We start from the raw sequence: 20,045 nt of genomic DNA on the forward strand, positions 1-20,045 counted from the left end.
ATGTGTATATAGATGGCGGTGTAGGTATTTCCTTGTTTATACAGATAGCGGTGTAGATATTTTTATGTTTATAGAGGTAGCGGTGTAGATATTCCCAGGTTCATACAGATAGCGGTGTAGGTATTTCCATGTTTATAGACATAGAGGTGTAGATATTACCATGTTTATACAGATAGCGGTGTAGATATTTCCATGTATATACAGGTAGCGGTGTAGATATTTCCACGTTTATACAGATAGTGGTGTAGATATTTCCACGTTTATAGAGATAGCGGTGTAGATGTTTCCACATCTATACACATAGCGGTGTAGATATTTCCACATTTATACACATAGTGGTGTAGAAATTTCCTCGGATATAGAGATAGCGGTGTAGATATTTCAACGTTTGTTGACATAGCGGTGTAGATATTTCCACGTTTATACAGATAGCGGTTTAGATATTTCCATGTTTATAGAGACCGCGGTGTAGATATTTCCACGTTTATAGAGATAGCCGTGTAGATATTTCCATGTTTATGGAGGTAGTGTTGTAGATATTCCTATGTTCATACAAATAGCAGCGTATATGTATCCATGTTTATAGAGATAGCAGTGTAGATATTTCCATGTTTATAGAGACAGCGTTGTAGATATTTCCACGTTTATACAGATAGTGGTTTAGGTATTTCCACATTTATACAGAAAGTGGTGTAGATATTTCCACGTTTACAGAGATAGCGGTGTAGGTATTTCCACGTTTATACAGATAGCGGTGCAGATACTTCCACGTTTTTACAGATACCGGTGTAGATATTTCCACCTTTATAGAGATAGCAGTGTAGATATGTCCATGTTTATAGAGACAGCATTGTAGATATTTCCACATTTATACTGAAAATGGTGTAGATATTTCCACGTTTATACAGACATCTGTGTAGATATTTCCACGTTCATAGAGATAGCGGTGTAGTTATTTCCATGTTTATAGAGACAGTGGTGTAGATATTTCCACGTTTACAGAGATAGCGGTGTAGATATTTCCATGTTTATAGAGACAGCGATGTAGTTATTTCCATGTTTATGCAGATTGCTTTGAAGATATTACCATGTTTATAGAAGCAGCGGTGTAGATATTTCCATGTTTATACGGATAGCGGTGTAGATATTTCAATGTTTATATAGATAGCGGTGTAGATATTTCCATGTTTATATAGGTCGCGGTGTAGTTATTTCCATGTTTATAGAGATGACTGTGTATATATTTCCAAGTTTACACAGATTACGGTGGAGATATTTCCATGTTTATACAGATGGCGGTGTAGATATTACCATGTTTATACAGATAGCGGTTTAGATTTTTCCAAGTTTTTACAGAGAGTGGTGTAGATGTTTCCATATTGATACAGATAGCGGTGTAGGTATTTCCATATTTATATAGATACCGGTGTAGACCTTTCCATGTTTATACAGTTAGCGGTGTAGATATTTCCATGTTTATAGAGATAGCATTGTAGTTATTTCCATATTTATACATACAGCGGTGTAGATATTTCCATGTTTATACAGATAGCGGTGTAGATATTTCTATGTTTATACAGACAGTGGTGTAGGTATTTCCATGTTTATAGAGATAGCGGTGTAGATATTTCCATGTTTACAAAGATAGCGGTGTAGATATTTTCATGTGTATACAGTTGGCAGTGAAGATATTTCCATGTTTATACAGATGGAGGTGTAGATATTTCCATGTTTATACAGATGGAGGTGTAGTTATTTCCATGTTTATACAGATGACTGTGTAGGTATTTGCATGTTTTTACAGCTGGCGGTGTAGATCCTTCCATATGTATACATATAGAGGTGTAGATATTTCCATGTTTATACAGATAGCGGTGTAGATATTTCTATCTTTATACAGATAGTGGTGTAGGTATTTCCATATTTTAGAGATAGCGGTATAGATAGTTCCATGTTTATACACATGGCTGTTTAAATATTTCCATGTGTATACGGATGGCAGTGAAGATATTTCCATGTTTATACAGATGGAGTTGTAGATATTTCCAAGTTTATACAGATGACTGTGTAGATATTTCCATGTTTATACAGATGGCGGTGTAGATATTTCCATGTTTATACAGATGGCGGTGTAGATATTTAAATGTTCATACAGATGGTGGTGTAGATATTTCAATGTTTATACGGATGGCGGTGTAGATATTTCCATGTTTATGCAGAGGTCGGTGTAGATATTTCCATGTTTATGCAGATGGCGGTGTAGATATTCCCAAGTTTACAGAGATGGCGGTGCAGATATTTACATGTTTATACAGATACCGGTGTAGGTACTTCCATGTTTATACAGATAACGGTGTTGATATTTCCATGTTTATCGGGATAGCGGTGTAATTATTTCCATGTTTATAGAGATAGCGGTGTAGATATTTCCATGTTTATACAGAAGGCTCTGTAAATATTTCCGTGTTTATACAGATGGTGGTGTAGATATTTCCATATTTATTCAGATGACTGTGTAGGTATTTCCATCTGTATACAGATGGCAGTGTAGATATTTCCATGTTTATAGAGATGGCGTTGTAGATATGTCCATGTTTATACAGATAGCAGTGTAGACATTTCCGTGTTTATAGAGATAGCAGTGCAGATATTTCCTTGTTTATACAGATAGCAGGTGTAGATATTTCGATGTTTACAGAGATATCGTTATAGTTATTTCAATGTTTATACAGATAACGGTGTAGGTATTTGCATGTTTACACAGATAGCGGTGTAGATATTTCCATGTGTATATAGATGGCGGTGTAGGTATTTCCTTGTTTATACAGATAGCGGTGTAGATATTTTTATGTTTATAGAGGTAGCGGTGTAGATATTCCCAGGTTCATACAGATAGCGGTGTAGGTATTTCCATGTTTATAGACATAGAGGTGTAGATATTACCATGTTTATACAGATAGCGGTGTAGATATTTCCATGTATATACAGGTAGCGGTGTAGATATTTCCACGTTTATACAGATAGTGGTGTAGATATTTCCACGTTTATAGAGATAGCGGTGTAGATGTCTCCACATCTATACACATAGCGGTGTAGATATTTCCACATTTATACACATAGTGGTGTAGAAATTTCCTCGGATATAGAGATAGCGGTGTAGATATTTCAACGTTTGTTGACATAGCGGTGTAGATATTTCCACGTTTATACAGATAGCGGTTTAGATATTTCCATGTTTATAGAGACCGCGGTGTAGATATTTCCACGTTTATAGAGATAGCCGTGTAGATATTTCCATGTTTATGGAGGTAGCGTTGTAGATATTCCTATGTTCATACAAATAGCAGCGTATATGTATCCATGTTTATAGAGATAGCAGTGTAGATATTTCCATGTTTATAGAGACAGCGTTGTAGATATTTCCACGTTTATAGAGATAGTGGTTTAGGTATTTCCACATTTATACAGAAAGTGGTGTAGATATTTCCACGTTTACAGAGATAGCGGTGTAGGTATTTCCACGTTTATACAGATAGCGGTGCAGATACTTCCACGTTTTTACAGATACCGGTGTAGATATTTCCACCTTTATAGAGATAGCAGTGTAGATATGTCCATGTTTATAGAGACAGCATTGTAGATATTTCCACATTTATACTGAAAGTGGTGTAGATATTTCCACGTTTATACAGACATCTGTGTAGATATTTCCACGTTCATAGAGATAGCGGTGTAGTTATTTCCATGTTTATAGAGACAGTGGTGTAGATATTTCCACGTTTACAGAGATAGCGGTGTAGATATTTCCATGTTTATAGAGACAGCGATGTAGTTATTTCCATGTTTATGCAGATTGCTTTGAAGATATTACCATGTTTATAGAAGCAGCGGTGTAGATATTTCCATGTTTATACAGATAGCGGTGTAGATATTTCAATGTTTATATAGATAGCGGTGTAGATATTTCCATGTTTATATAGGTCGCGGTGTAGTTATTTCCATGTTTATAGAGATGACTGTGTATATATTTCCAAGTTTACACAGATTACGGTGGAGATATTTCCATGTTTATACAGATGGCGGTGTAGATATTACCATGTTTATACAGATAGCGGTTTAGATTTTTCCAAGTTTTTACAGAGAGTGGTGTAGATGTTTCCATATTGATACAGATAGCGGTGTAGGTATTTCCATATTTATATAGATACCGGTGTAGACCTTTCCATGTTTATACAGTTAGCGGTGTAGATATTTCCATGTTTATAGAGATAGCATTGTAGTTATTTCCATATTTATACATACAGCGGTGTAGGTATTTCCATGTTTATGCAGATAGCGGTGTAGATATTTCTATGTTTATACAGACTGTGGTGTAGGTATTTCCATGTTTATAGAGATAGCGGTGTAGATATTTCCATGTTTACAAAGATAGCGGTGTAGATATTTTCATGTGTATACAGTTGGCAGTGAAGATATTTCCATGTTTATACAGATGGAGGTGTAGATATTTCCATGTTTATACAGATGGAGGTGTAGTTATTTCCATGTTTATACAGATGACTGTGTAGGTATTTGCATGTTTTTACAGCTGGCGGTGTAGATCCTTCCATATGTATACATATAGAGGTGTAGATATTTCCATGTTTATACAGATAGCGGTGTAGATATTTCTATCTTTATACAGATAGTGGTGTAGGTATTTCCATATTTTAGAGATAGCGGTATAGATATTTCCATGTTTATACACATGGCTGTTTAAATATTTCCATGTGTATACGGATGGCAGTGAAGATATTTCCATGTTTATACAGATGGAGTTGTAGATATTTCCAAGTTTATACAGATGACTGTGTAGATATTTCCATGTTTATACAGATGGCGGTGTAGATATTTCCATGTTTATACAGATGGCGGTGTAGATATTTAAATGTTCATACAGATGGTGGTGTAGATATTTCAATGTTTATACGGATGGCGGTGTAGATATTTCCATGTTTATGCAGAGGTCGGTGTAGATATTTCCATGTTTATGCAGATGGCGGTGTAGATATTCCCAAGTTTACAGAGATGGCGGTGCAGATATTTACATGTTTATACAGATACCGGTGTAGGTACTTCCATGTTTATACAGATAACGGTGTTGATATTTCCATGTTTATCGGGATAGCGGTGTAAATATTTCCGTGTTTATACAGATGGTGGTGTAGATATTTCCATATTTATTCAGATGACTGTGTAGGTATTTCCATCTGTATACAGATGGCAGTGTAGATATTTCCATGTTTATAGAGATGGCGTTGTAGATATGTCCATGTTTATACAGATAGCAGTGTAGACATTTCCGTGTTTATAGAGATAGCAGTGCAGATATTTCCTTGTTTATACAGATAGCAGGTGTAGATATTTCGATGTTTACAGAGATATCGTTATAGTTATTTCAATGTTTATACAGATAACGGTGTAGGTATTTGCATGTTTACACAGATAGCGGTGTAGATATTTCCATGTGTATATAGATGGCGGTGTAGGTATTTCCTTGTTTATACAGATAGCGGTGTAGATATTTTTATGTTTATAGAGGTAGCGGTGTAGATATTCCCAGGTTCATACAGATAGCGGTGTAGGTATTTCCATGTTTATAGACATAGAGGTGTAGATATTACCATGTTTATACAGATAGCGGTGTAGATATTTCCATGTATATACAGGTAGCGGTGTAGATATTTCCACGTTTATACAGATAGTGGTGTAGATATTTCCACGTTTATAGAGATAGCGGTGTAGATGTCTCCACATCTATACACATAGCGGTGTAGATATTTCCACATTTATACACATAGTGGTGTAGAAATTTCCTCGGATATAGAGATAGCGGTGTAGATATTTCAACGTTTGTTGACATAGCGGTGTAGATATTTCCACGTTTATACAGATAGCGGTTTAGATATTTCCATGTTTATAGAGACCGCGGTGTAGATATTTCCACGTTTATAGAGATAGCCGTGTAGATATTTCCATGTTTATGGAGGTAGCGTTGTAGATATTCCTATGTTCATACAAATAGCAGCGTATATGTATCCATGTTTATAGAGATAGCAGTGTAGATATTTCCATGTTTATAGAGACAGCGTTGTAGATATTTCCACGTTTATAGAGATAGTGGTTTAGGTATTTCCACATTTATACAGAAAGTGGTGTAGATATTTCCACGTTTACAGAGATAGCGGTGTAGGTATTTCCACGTTTATACAGATAGCGGTGCAGATACTTCCACGTTTTTACAGATACCGGTGTAGATATTTCCACCTTTATAGAGATAGCAGTGTAGATATGTCCATGTTTATAGAGACAGCATTGTAGATATTTCCACATTTATACTGAAAGTGGTGTAGATATTTCCACGTTTATACAGACATCTGTGTAGATATTTCCACGTTCATAGAGATAGCGGTGTAGTTATTTCCATGTTTATAGAGACAGTGGTGTAGATATTTCCACGTTTACAGAGATAGCGGTGTAGATATTTCCATGTTTATAGAGACAGCGATGTAGTTATTTCCATGTTTATGCAGATTGCTTTGAAGATATTACCATGTTTATAGAAGCAGCGGTGTAGATATTTCCATGTTTATACAGATAGCGGTGTAGATATTTCAATGTTTATATAGATAGCGGTGTAGATATTTCCATGTTTATATAGGTCGCGGTGTAGTTATTTCCATGTTTATAGAGATGACTGTGTATATATTTCCAAGTTTACACAGATTACGGTGGAGATATTTCCATGTTTATACAGATGGCGGTGTAGATATTACCATGTTTATACAGATAGCGGTTTAGATTTTTCCAAGTTTTTACAGAGAGTGGTGTAGATGTTTCCATATTGATACAGATAGCGGTGTAGGTATTTCCATATTTATATAGATACCGGTGTAGACCTTTCCATGTTTATACAGTTAGCGGTGTAGATATTTCCATGTTTATAGAGATAGCATTGTAGTTATTTCCATATTTATACATACAGCGGTGTAGGTATTTCCATGTTTATGCAGATAGCGGTGTAGATATTTCTATGTTTATACAGACTGTGGTGTAGGTATTTCCATGTTTATAGAGATAGCGGTGTAGATATTTCCATGTTTACAAAGATAGCGGTGTAGATATTTTCATGTGTATACAGTTGGCAGTGAAGATATTTCCATGTTTATACAGATGGAGGTGTAGATATTTCCATGTTTATACAGATGGAGGTGTAGTTATTTCCATGTTTATACAGATGACTGTGTAGGTATTTGCATGTTTTTACAGCTGGCGGTGTAGATCCTTCCATATGTATACATATAGAGGTGTAGATATTTCCATGTTTATACAGATAGCGGTGTAGATATTTCTATCTTTATACAGATAGTGGTGTAGGTATTTCCATATTTTAGAGATAGCGGTATAGATATTTCCATGTTTATACACATGGCTGTTTAAATATTTCCATGTGTATACGGATGGCAGTGAAGATATTTCCATGTTTATACAGATGGAGTTGTAGATATTTCCAAGTTTATACAGATGACTGTGTAGATATTTCCATGTTTATACAGATGGCGGTGTAGATATTTCCATGTTTATACAGATGGCGGTGTAGATATTTAAATGTTCATACAGATGGTGGTGTAGATATTTCAATGTTTATACGGATGGCGGTGTAGATATTTCCATGTTTATGCAGAGGTCGGTGTAGATATTTCCATGTTTATGCAGATGGCGGTGTAGATATTCCCAAGTTTACAGAGATGGCGGTGCAGATATTTACATGTTTATACAGATACCGGTGTAGGTACTTCCATGTTTATACAGATAACGGTGTTGATATTTCCATGTTTATCGGGATAGCGGTGTAAATATTTCCGTGTTTATACAGATGGTGGTGTAGATATTTCCATATTTATTCAGATGACTGTGTAGGTATTTCCATCTGTATACAGATGGCAGTGTAGATATTTCCATGTTTATAGAGATGGCGTTGTAGATATGTCCATGTTTATACAGATAGCAGTGTAGACATTTCCGTGTTTATAGAGATAGCAGTGCAGATATTTCCTTGTTTATACAGATAGCAGGTGTAGATATTTCGATGTTTACAGAGATATCGTTATAGTTATTTCAATGTTTATACAGATAACGGTGTAGGTATTTGCATGTTTACACAGATAGCGGTGTAGATATTTCCATGTGTATATAGATGGCGGTGTAGGTATTTCCTTGTTTATACAGATAGCGGTGTAGATATTTTTATGTTTATAGAGGTAGCGGTGTAGATATTCCCAGGTTCATACAGATAGCGGTGTAGGTATTTCCATGTTTATAGACATAGAGGTGTAGATATTACCATGTTTATACAGATAGCGGTGTAGATATTTCCATGTATATACAGGTAGCGGTGTAGATATTTCCACGTTTATACAGATAGTGGTGTAGATATTTCCACGTTTATAGAGATAGCGGTGTAGATGTTTCCACATCTATACACATAGCGGTGTAGATATTTCCACATTTATACACATAGTGGTGTAGAAATTTCCTCGGATATAGAGATAGCGGTGTAGATATTTCAACGTTTGTTGACATAGCGGTGTAGATATTTCCACGTTTATACAGATAGCGGTTTAGATATTTCCATGTTTATAGAGACCGCGGTGTAGATATTTCCACGTTTATAGAGATAGCCGTGTAGATATTTCCATGTTTATGGAGGTAGCGTTGTAGATATTCCTATGTTCATACAAATAGCAGCGTATATGTATCCATGTTTATAGAGATAGCAGTGTAGATATTTCCATGTTTATAGAGACAGCGTTGTAGATATTTCCACGTTTATACAGATAGTGGTTTAGGTATTTCCACATTTATACAGAAAGTGGTGTAGATATTTCCACGTTTACAGAGATAGCGGTGTAGGTATTTCCACGTTTATACAGATAGCGGTGCAGATACTTCCACGTTTTTACAGATACCGGTGTAGATATTTCCACCTTTATAGAGATAGCAGTGTAGATATGTCCATGTTTATAGAGACAGCATTGTAGATATTTCCACATTTATACTGAAAGTGGTGTAGATATTTCCACGTTTATACAGACATCTGTGTAGATATTTCCACGTTCATAGAGATAGCGGTGTAGTTATTTCCATGTTTATAGAGACAGTGGTGTAGATATTTCCACGTTTACAGAGATAGCGGTGTAGATATTTCCATGTTTATAGAGACAGCGATGTAGTTATTTCCATGTTTATGCAGATTGCTTTGAAGATATTACCATGTTTATAGAAGCAGCGGTGTAGATATTTCCATGTTTATACGGATAGCGGTGTAGATATTTCAATGTTTATATAGATAGCGGTGTAGATATCTCCATGTTTATATAGGTCGCGGTGTAGTTATTTCCATGTTTATAGAGATGACTGTGTATATATTTCCAAGTTTACACAGATTACGGTGGAGATATTTCCATGTTTATACAGATGGCGGTGTAGATATTACCATGTTTATACAGATAGCGGTTTAGATTTTTCCAAGTTTTTACAGAGAGTGGTGTAGATGTTTCCATATTGATACAGATAGCGGTGTAGGTATTTCCATATTTATATAGAGACCGGTGTAGACCTTTCCATGTTTATACAGTTAGCGGTGTAGATATTTCCATGTTTATAGAGATAGCATTGTAGTTATTTCCATATTTATACATACAGCGGTGTAGGTATTTCCATGTTTATGCAGATAGCGGTGTAGATATTTCTATGTTTATACAGACTGTGGTGTAGGTATTTCCATGTTTATAGAGATAGCGGTGTAGATATTTCCATGTTTACAAAGATAGCGGTGTAGATATTTTCATGTGTATACAGTTGGCAGTGAAGATATTTCCATGTTTATACAGATGGAGGTGTAGATATTTCCATGTTTATACAGATGGAGGTGTAGTTATTTCCATGTTTATACAGATGACTGTGTAGGTATTTGCATGTTTTTACAGCTGGCGGTGTAGATCCTTCCATATTTATACATATAGAGGTGTAGATATTTCCATGTTTATACAGATAGCGGTGTAGATATTTCTATCTTTATACAGATAGTGGTGTAGGTATTTCCATATTTTAGAGATAGCGGTATAGATATTTCCATGTTTATACACATGGCTGTTTAAATATTTCCATGTGTATACGGATGGCAGTGAAGATATTTCCATGTTTATACAGATGGAGTTGTAGATATTTCCAAGTTTATACAGATGACTGTGTAGATATTTCCATGTTTATACAGATGGCGGTGTAGATATTTCCATGTTTATACAGATGGCGGTGTAGATATTTAAATGTTCATACAGATGGTGGTGTAGATATTTCAATGTTTATACGGATGGCGGTGTAGATATTTCCATGTTTATGCAGAGGTCGGTGTAGATATTTCCATGTTTATGCAGATGGCGGTGTAGATATTCCCAAGTTTACAGAGATGGCGGTGCAGATATTTACATGTTTATACAGATACCGGTGTAGGTACTTCCATGTTTATACAGATAACGGTGTTGATATTTCCATGTTTATCGGGATAGCGGTGTAATTATTTCCATGTTTATAGAGATAGCGGTGTAGATATTTCCATGTTTATACAGAAGGCTCTGTAAATATTTCCGTGTTTATACAGATGGTGGTGTAGATATTTCCATATTTATTCAGATGACTGTGTAGGTATTTCCATCTGTATACAGATGGCAGTGTAGATATTTCCATGTTTATAGAGATGGCGTTGTAGATATGTCCATGTTTATACAGATAGCAGTGTAGACATTTCCGTGTTTATAGAGATAGCAGTGCAGATATTTCCTTGTTTATACAGATAGCAGGTGTAGATATTTCGATGTTTACAGAGATATCGTTATAGTTATTTCAATGTTTATACAGATAACGGTGTAGGTATTTGCATGTTTACACAGATAGCGGTGTAGATATTTCCATGTGTATATAGATGGCGGTGTAGGTATTTCCTTGTTTATACAGATAGCGGTGTAGATATTTTTATGTTTATAGAGGTAGCGGTGTAGATATTCCCAGGTTCATACAGATAGCGGTGTAGGTATTTCCATGTTTATAGTCATAGAGGTGTAGATATTACCATGTTTATACAGATAGCGGTGTAGATATTTCCATGTATATACAGGTAGCGGTGTAGATATTTCCACGTTTATACAGATAGTGGTGTAGATATTTCCACGTTTATAGAGATAGCGGTGTAGATGTTTCCACATCTATACACATAGCGGTGTAGATATTTCCACATTTATACACATAGTGGTGTAGAAATTTCCTCGGATATAGAGATAGCGGTGTAGATATTTCAACGTTTGTTGACATAGCGGTGTAGATATTTCCACGTTTATACAGATAGCGGTTTAGATATTTCCATGTTTATAGAGACCGCGGTGTAGATATTTCCACGTTTATAGAGATAGCCGTGTAGATATTTCCATGTTTATGGAGGTAGCGTTGTAGATATTCCTATGTTCATACAAATAGCAGCATATATGTATCCATGTTTATAGAGATAGCAGTGTAGATATTTCCATGTTTATAGAGACAGCGTTGTAGATATTTCCACGTTTATACAGATAGTGGTTTAGGTATTTCCACATTTATACAGAAAGTGGTGTAGATATTTCCACGTTTACAGAGATAGCGGTGTAGGTATTTCCACGTTTATACAGATAGCGGTGCAGATACTTCCACGTTTTTACAGATACCGGTATAGATATTTCCACCTTTATAGAGATAGCAGTGTAGATATGTCCATGTTTATAGAGACAGCATTGTAGATATTTCCACATTTATACTGAAAGTGGTGTAGATATTTCCACGTTTATACAGACATCTGTGTAGATATTTCCACGTTCATAGAGATAGCGGTGTAGTTATTTCCATGTTTATAGAGACAGTGGTGTAGATATTTCCACGTTTACAGAGATAGCGGTGTAGATATTTCCATGTTTATAGAGACAGCGATGTAGTTATTTCCATGTTTATGCAGATTGCTTTGAAGATATTACCATGTTTATAGAAGCAGCGGTGTAGATATTTCCATGTTTATATAGGTCGCGGTGTAGTTATTTCCATGTTTATAGAGATGACTGTGTATATATTTCCAAGTTTACACAGATTACGGTGGAGATATTTCCATGTTTATACAGATGGCGGTGTAGATATTACCATGTTTATACAGATAGCGGTTTAGATTTTCCAAGTTTTTACAGAGAGTGGTGTAGATGCTTCCATATTGATACAGATAGCGGTGTAGGTATTTCCATATTTATATAGATAGCGGTGTAGACCTTTCCATGTTTATACAGTTAGCGGTGTAGATATTTCCATGTTTATAGAGATAGCATTGTAGTTATTTCCATATTTATACATACAGCGGTGTAGGTATTTCCATGTTTATGCAGAGAGCGGTGTAGATATTTCTATGTTTATACAGACAGTGGTGTAGGTATTTCCATGTTTATAGAGATAGCGGTGTAGATATTTCCATGTTTACAAAGATAGCGGTGTAGATATTTTCATGTGTATACAGTTGGCAGTGAAGATATTTCCATGTTTATACAGATGGAGGTGTAGATATTTCCATGTTTATACAGATGGAGGTGTAGTTATTTCCATGTTTATACAGATGACTGTGTAGGTATTTGCATGTTTTTACAGCTGGCGGTGTAGATCCTTCCATATTTATACATATAGAGGTGTAGATATTTCCATGTTTATACAGATAGCGGTGTAGATATTTCTATCTTTATACAGATAGTGGTGTAGGTATTTCCATATTTTAGAGATAGCGGTATAGATATTTCCATGTTTATACACATGGCTGTTTAAATATTTCCATGTGTATACGGATGGCAGTGAAGATATTTCCATGTTTATACAGATGGAGTTGTAGATATTTCCAAGTTTATACAGATGACTGTGTAGATATTTCCATGTTTATACAGATGGCGGTGTAGATATTTCCATGTTTATACAGATGGCGGTGTAGATATTTAAATGTTCATACAGATGGTGGTGTAGATATTTCAATGTTTATACGGATGGCGGTGTAGATATTTCCATGTTTATGCAGAGGTCGGTGTAGATATTTCCATGTTTATGCAGATGGCGGTGTAGATATTCCCAAGTTTACAGAGATGGCGGTGCAGATATTTACATGTTTATACAGATACCGGTGTAGGTACTTCCATGTTTATACAGATAACGGTGTTGATATTTCCATGTTTATCGGGATAGCGGTGTAATTATTTCCATGTTTATAGAGATAGCGGTGTAGATATTTCCATGTTTATACAGAAGGCTCTGTAAATATTTCCGTGTTTATACAGATGGTGGTGTAGATATTTCCATATTTATTCAGATGACTGTGTAGGTATTTCCATCTGTATACAGATGGCAGTGTAGATATTTCCATGTTTATAGAGATGGCGTTGTAGATATGTCCATGTTTATACAGATAGCAGTGTAGACATTTCCGTGTTTATAGAGATAGCAGTGCAGATATTTCCTTGTTTATACAGATAGCAGGTGTAGATATTTCGATGTTTACAGAGATATCGTTATAGTTATTTCAATGTTTATACAGATAACGGTGTAGGTATTTGCATGTTTACACAGATAGCGGTGTAGATATTTCCATGTGTATATAGATGGCGGTGTAGGTATTTCCTTGTTTATACAGATAGCGGTGTAGATATTTTTATGTTTATAGAGGTAGCGGTGTAGATATTCCCAGGTTCATACAGATAGCGGTGTAGGTATTTCCATGTTTATAGACATAGAGGTGTAGATATTACCATGTTTATACAGATAGCGGTGTAGATATTTCCATGTATATACAGGTAGCGGTGTAGATATTTCCACGTTTATACAGATAGTGGTGTAGATATTTCCACGTTTATAGAGATAGCGGTGTAGATGTTTCCACATCTATACACATAGCGGTGTAGATATTTCCACATTTATACACATAGTGGTGTAGAAATTTCCTCGGATATAGAGATAGCGGTGTAGATATTTCAACGTTTGTTGACATAGCGGTGTAGATATTTCCACGTTTATACAGATAGCGGTTTAGATATTTCCATGTTTATAGAGACCGCGGTGTAGATATTTCCACGTTTATAGAGATAGCCGTGTAGATATTTCCATGTTTATGGAGGTAGCGTTGTAGATATTCCTATGTTCATACAAATAGCAGCGTATATGTATCCATGTTTATAGAGATAGCAGTGTAGATATTTCCATGTTTATAGAGACAGCGTTGTAGATATTTCCACGTTTATAGAGATAGTGGTTTAGGTATTTCCACATTTATACAGAAAGTGGTGTAGATATTTCCACGTTTACAGAGATAGCGGTGTAGGTATTTCCACGTTTATACAGATAGCGGTGCAGATTCTTCCACGTTTTTACAGATACCCGTGTAGATATTTCCACCTTTATAGAGATAGCAGTGTAGATATTTCCATGTTTATAGAGACAGCATTGTAGATATTTCCACATTTATACTGAAAGTGGTGTAGATATTTTCACGTTTATACAGACATCTGTGTAGATATTTCCACGTTCATAGAGATAGCGGTGTAGTTATTTCCATGTTTATAGAGACAGTGGTGTAGATATTTCCACGTTTACAGAGATAGCAGTGTAGATATTTCCATGTTTATAGAGACAGCGATGTAGTTATTTCCATGTTTATGCAGATTGCTTTGAAGATATTACCATGTTTATAGAAGCAGCGGTGTAGATATTTCCATGTTTATACGGATAGCGGTGTAGATATTTCAATGTTTATATAGATAGCGGTGTAGATATTTCCATGTTTATATAGGTCGCGGTGTAGTTATTTCCATGTTTATAGAGATGACTGTGTATATATTTCCAAGTTTACACAGATTACGGTGGAGATATTTCCATGTTTATACAGATGGCGGTGTAGATATTAGCATGTTTATACAGATAGCGGTTTAGATTTTTCCAAGTTTTTACAGAGAGTGGTGTAGATGTTTCCATATTGATACAGATAGCGGTGTAGGTATTTCCATATTTATATAGATACCGGTGTAGACCTTTCCATGTTTATACAGTTAGCGGTGTAGATATTTCCATGTTTATAGAGATAGCATTGTAGTTATTTCCATATTGATACATACAGCGGTGTAGATATTTCCATGTTTATACAGAGAGCGGTGTAGATATTTCTATGTTTATACAGACAGTGGTGTAGGTATTTCCATGTTTATAGAGATAGCGGTGTAGATATTTCCATGTTTACAAAGATAGCGGTGTAGCTATTTTCATGTGTATACAGTTGGCAGTGAAGATATTTCCATGTTTATACAGATGGAGGTGTAGATATTTCCATGTTTATACAGATGGAGGTGTAGTTATTTCCATGTTTATACAGATGACTGTGTAGGTATTTGCATGTTTTTACAGCTTGCGGTGTAGATCCTTCCATATTTATACATATAGAGGTGTAGATATTTCCATGTTTATACAGATAGCGGTGTAGATATTTCTATCTTTATACAGATAGTGGTGTAGGTATTTCCATATTTTAGAGATAGCGGTATAGATATTTCCATGTTTATACACATGGCTGTTTAAATATTTCCATGTGTATACGGATGGCAGTGAAGATATTTCCATGTTTATACAGATGGAGTTGTAGATATTTCCAAGTTTATACAGATGACTGTGTAGATATTTCCATGTTTATACAGATGGCCGTGTAGATATTTCCATGTTTATACAGATGGCGGTGTAGATATTTAAATGTTCATACAGATGGTGGTGTAGATATTTCAATGTTTATACGGATGGCGGTGTAGATATTTCCATGTTTATGCAGAGGTCGGTGTAGATATTTCCATGTTTATGCAGATGGCGGTGTAGATATTCCCAAGTTTACAGAGATGGCGGTGCAGATATTTACATGTTTATACAGATACCGGTGTAGGTACTTCCATGTTTATACAGATAACGGTGTTGATATTTCCATGTTTATCGGGATAGCGGTGTAATTATTTCCATGTTTATAGAGATAGCGGTGTAGATATTTCCATGTTTATACAGAAGGCTCTGTAAATATTTCCGTGTTTATACAGATGGTGGTGTAGATATTTCCATATTTATTCAGATGACTGTGTAGGTATTTCCATCTGTATACAGATGGCAGTGTAGATATTTCCATGTTTATAGAGATGGCGTTGTAGATATGTCCATGTTTATACAGATAGCAGTGTAGACATTTCCGTGTTTATAGAGATAGCAGTGCAGATATTTCCTTGTTTATACAGATAGCAGGTGTAGATATTTCGATGTTTACAGAGATATCGTTATAGTTATTTCAATGTTTATACAGATAACGGTGTAGGTATTTGCATGTTTACACAGATAGCGGTGTAGATATTTCCATGTGTATATAGATGGCGGTGTAGGTATTTCCTTGTTTATACAGATAGCGGTGTAGATATTTTTATGTTTATAGAGGTAGCGGTGTAGATATTCCCAGGTTCATACAGATAGCGGTGTAGGTATTTCCATGTTTATAGACATAGAGGTGTAGATATTACCATGTTTATACAGATAGCGGTGTAGATATTTCCATGTATATACAGGTAGCGGTGTAGATATTTCCACGTTTATACAGATAGTGGTGTAGATATTTCCACGTTTATAGAGATAGCGGTGTAGATGTTTCCACATCTATACACATAGCGGTGTAGATATTTCCACATTTATACACATAGTGGTGTAGAAATTTCCTCGGATATAGAGATAGCGGTGTAGATATTTCAACGTTTGTTGACATAGCGGTGTAGATATTTCCACGTTTATACAGATAGCGGTTTAGATATTTCCATGTTTATAGAGACCGCGGTGTAGATATTTCCACGTTTATAGAGATAGCCGTGTAGATATTTCCATGTTTATGGAGGTAGCGTTGTAGATATTCCTATGTTCATACAAATAGCAGCGTATATGTATCCATGTTTATAGAGATAGCAGTGTAGATATTTCCATGTTTATAGAGACAGCGTTGTAGATATTTCCACGTTTATAGAGATAGTGGTTTAGGTATTTCCACATTTATACAGAAAGTGGTGTAGATATTTCCACGTTTACAGAGATAGCGGTGTAGGTATTTCCACGTTTATACAGATAGCGGTGCAGATTCTTCCACGTTTTTACAGATACCCGTGTAGATATTTCCACCTTTATAGAGATAGCAGTGTAGATATTTCCATGTTTATAGAGACAGCATTGTAGATATTTCCACATTTATACTGAAAGTGGTGTAGATATTTCCACGTTTATACAGACATCTGTGTAGATATTTCCACGTTCATAGAGATAGCGGTGTAGTTATTTCCATGCTTATAGAGACAGTGGTGTAGATATTTCCACGTTTACAGAGATAGCAGTGTAGATATTTCCATGTTTATAGAGACAGCGATGTAGTTATTTCCATGTTTATGCAGATTGCTTTGAAGATATTACCATGTTTATAGAAGCAGCGGTGTAGATATTTCCATGTTTATACGGATAGCGGTGTAGATATTTCAATGTTTATATAGATAGCGGTGTAGATATTTCCATGTTTATATAGGTCGCGGTGTAGTTATTTCCATGTTTATAGAGATGACTGTGTATATATTTCCAAGTTTACACAGATTACGGTGGAGATATTTCCATGTTTATACAGATGGCGGTGTAGATATTACCATGTTTATACAGATAGCGGTTTAGATTTTTCCAAGTTTTTACAGAGAGTGGTGTAGATGTTTCCATATTGATACAGATAGCGGTGTAGGTATTTCCATATTTATATAGATACCGGTGTAGACCTTTCCATGTTTATACAGTTAGCGGTGTAGATATTTCCATGTTTATAGAGATAGCATTGTAGTTATTTCCATATTTATACATACAGCGGTGTAGATATTTCCATGTTTATACAGAGAGCGGTGTAGATATTTCTATGTTTATACAGACAGTGGTGTAGGTATTTCCATGTTTATAGAGATAGCGGTGTAGATATTTCCATGTTTACAAAGATAGCGGTGTAGATATTTTCATGTGTATACAGTTGGCAGTGAAGATATTTCCATGTTTATACAGATGGAGGTGTAGATATTTCCATGTTTATACAGATGGAGGTGTAGTTATTTCCATGTTTATACAGATGACTGTGTAGGTATTTGCATGTTTTTACAGCTGGCGGTGTAGATCCTTCCATATTTATACATATAGAGGTGTAGATATTTCCATGTTTATACAGATAGCGGTGTAGATATTTCTATCTTTATACAGATAGTGGTGTAGGTATTTCCATATTTTAGAGATAGCGGTATAGATATTTCCATGTTTATACACATGGCTGTTTAAATATTTCCATGTGTATACGGATGGCAGTGAAGATATTTCCATGTTTATACAGATGGAGTTGTAGATATTTCCAAGTTTATACAGATGACTGTGTAGATATTTCCATGTTTATACAGATGGTGGTGTAGATATTTCCATGTTTATGCAGAGGTCGGTGTAGATATTTCCATGTTTATGCAGATGGCGGTGTAGATATTCCCAAGTTTACAGAGATGGCGGTGCAGATATTTACATGTTTATACAGATACCGGTGTAGGTACTTCCATGTTTATACAGATAACGGTGTTGATATTTCCATGTTTATCGGGATAGCGGTGTAATTATTTCCATGTTTATAGAGATAGCGGTGTAGATATTTCCATGTTTATACAGAAGGCTCTGTAAATATTTCCGTGTTTATACAGATGGTGGTGTAGATATTTCCATATTTATTCAGATGACTGTGTAGGTATTTCCATCTGTATACAGATGGCAGTGTAGATATTTCCATGTTTATAGAGATGGCGTTGTAGATATGTCCATGTTTATACAGATAGCAGTGTAGACATTTCCGTGTTTATAGAGATAGCAGTGCAGATATTTCCTTGTTTATACAGATAGCAGGTGTAGATATTTCGATGTTTACAGAGATATCGTTATAGTTATTTCAATGTTTATACAGATAACGGTGTAGGTATTTGCATGTTTACACAGATAGCGGTGTAGATATTTCCATGTGTATATAGATGGCGGTGTAGGTATTTCCTTGTTTATACAGATAGCGGTGTAGATATTTTTATGTTTATAGAGGTAGCGGTGTAGATATTCCCAGGTTCATACAGATAGCGGTGTAGGTATTTCCATGTTTATAGACATAGAGGTGTAGATATTACCATGTTTATACAGATAGCGGTGTAGATATTTCCATGTATATACAGGTAGCGGTGTAGATATTTCCACGTTTATACAGATAGTGGTGTAGATATTTCCACGTTTATAGAGATAGCGGTGTAGATGTTTCCACATCTATACACATAGCGGTGTAGATATTTCCACATTTATACACATAGTGGTGTAGAAATTTCCTCGGATATAGAGATAGCGGTGTAGATATTTCAACGTTTGTTGACATAGCGGTGTAGATATTTCCACGTTTATACAGATAGCGGTTTAGATATTTCCATGTTTATAGAGACCGCGGTGTAGATATTTCCACGTTTATAGAGATAGCCGTGTAGATATTTCCATGTTTATGGAGGTAGCGTTGTAGATATTCCTATGTTCATACAAATAGCAGCGTATATGTATCCATGTTTATAGAGATAGCAGTGTAGATATTTCCATGTTTATAGAGACAGCGTTGTAGATATTTCCACGTTTATAGAGATAGTGGTTTAGGTATTTCCACATTTATACAGAAAGTGGTGTAGATATTTCCACGTTTACAGAGATAGCGGTGTAGGTATTTCCACGTTTATACAGATAGCGGTGCAGATACTTCCACGTTTTTACAGATACCGGTGTAGATATTTCCACCTTTATAGAGATAGCAGTGTAGATATGTCCATGTTTATAGAGAC

The sequence above is a fragment of the Pan paniscus genome, chromosome X, assembly GCF_029289425.2.
Source record: "Pan paniscus chromosome X, NHGRI_mPanPan1-v2.0_pri, whole genome shotgun sequence".
Classification (NCBI taxonomy): domain Eukaryota; kingdom Metazoa; phylum Chordata; class Mammalia; order Primates; family Hominidae; genus Pan; species Pan paniscus.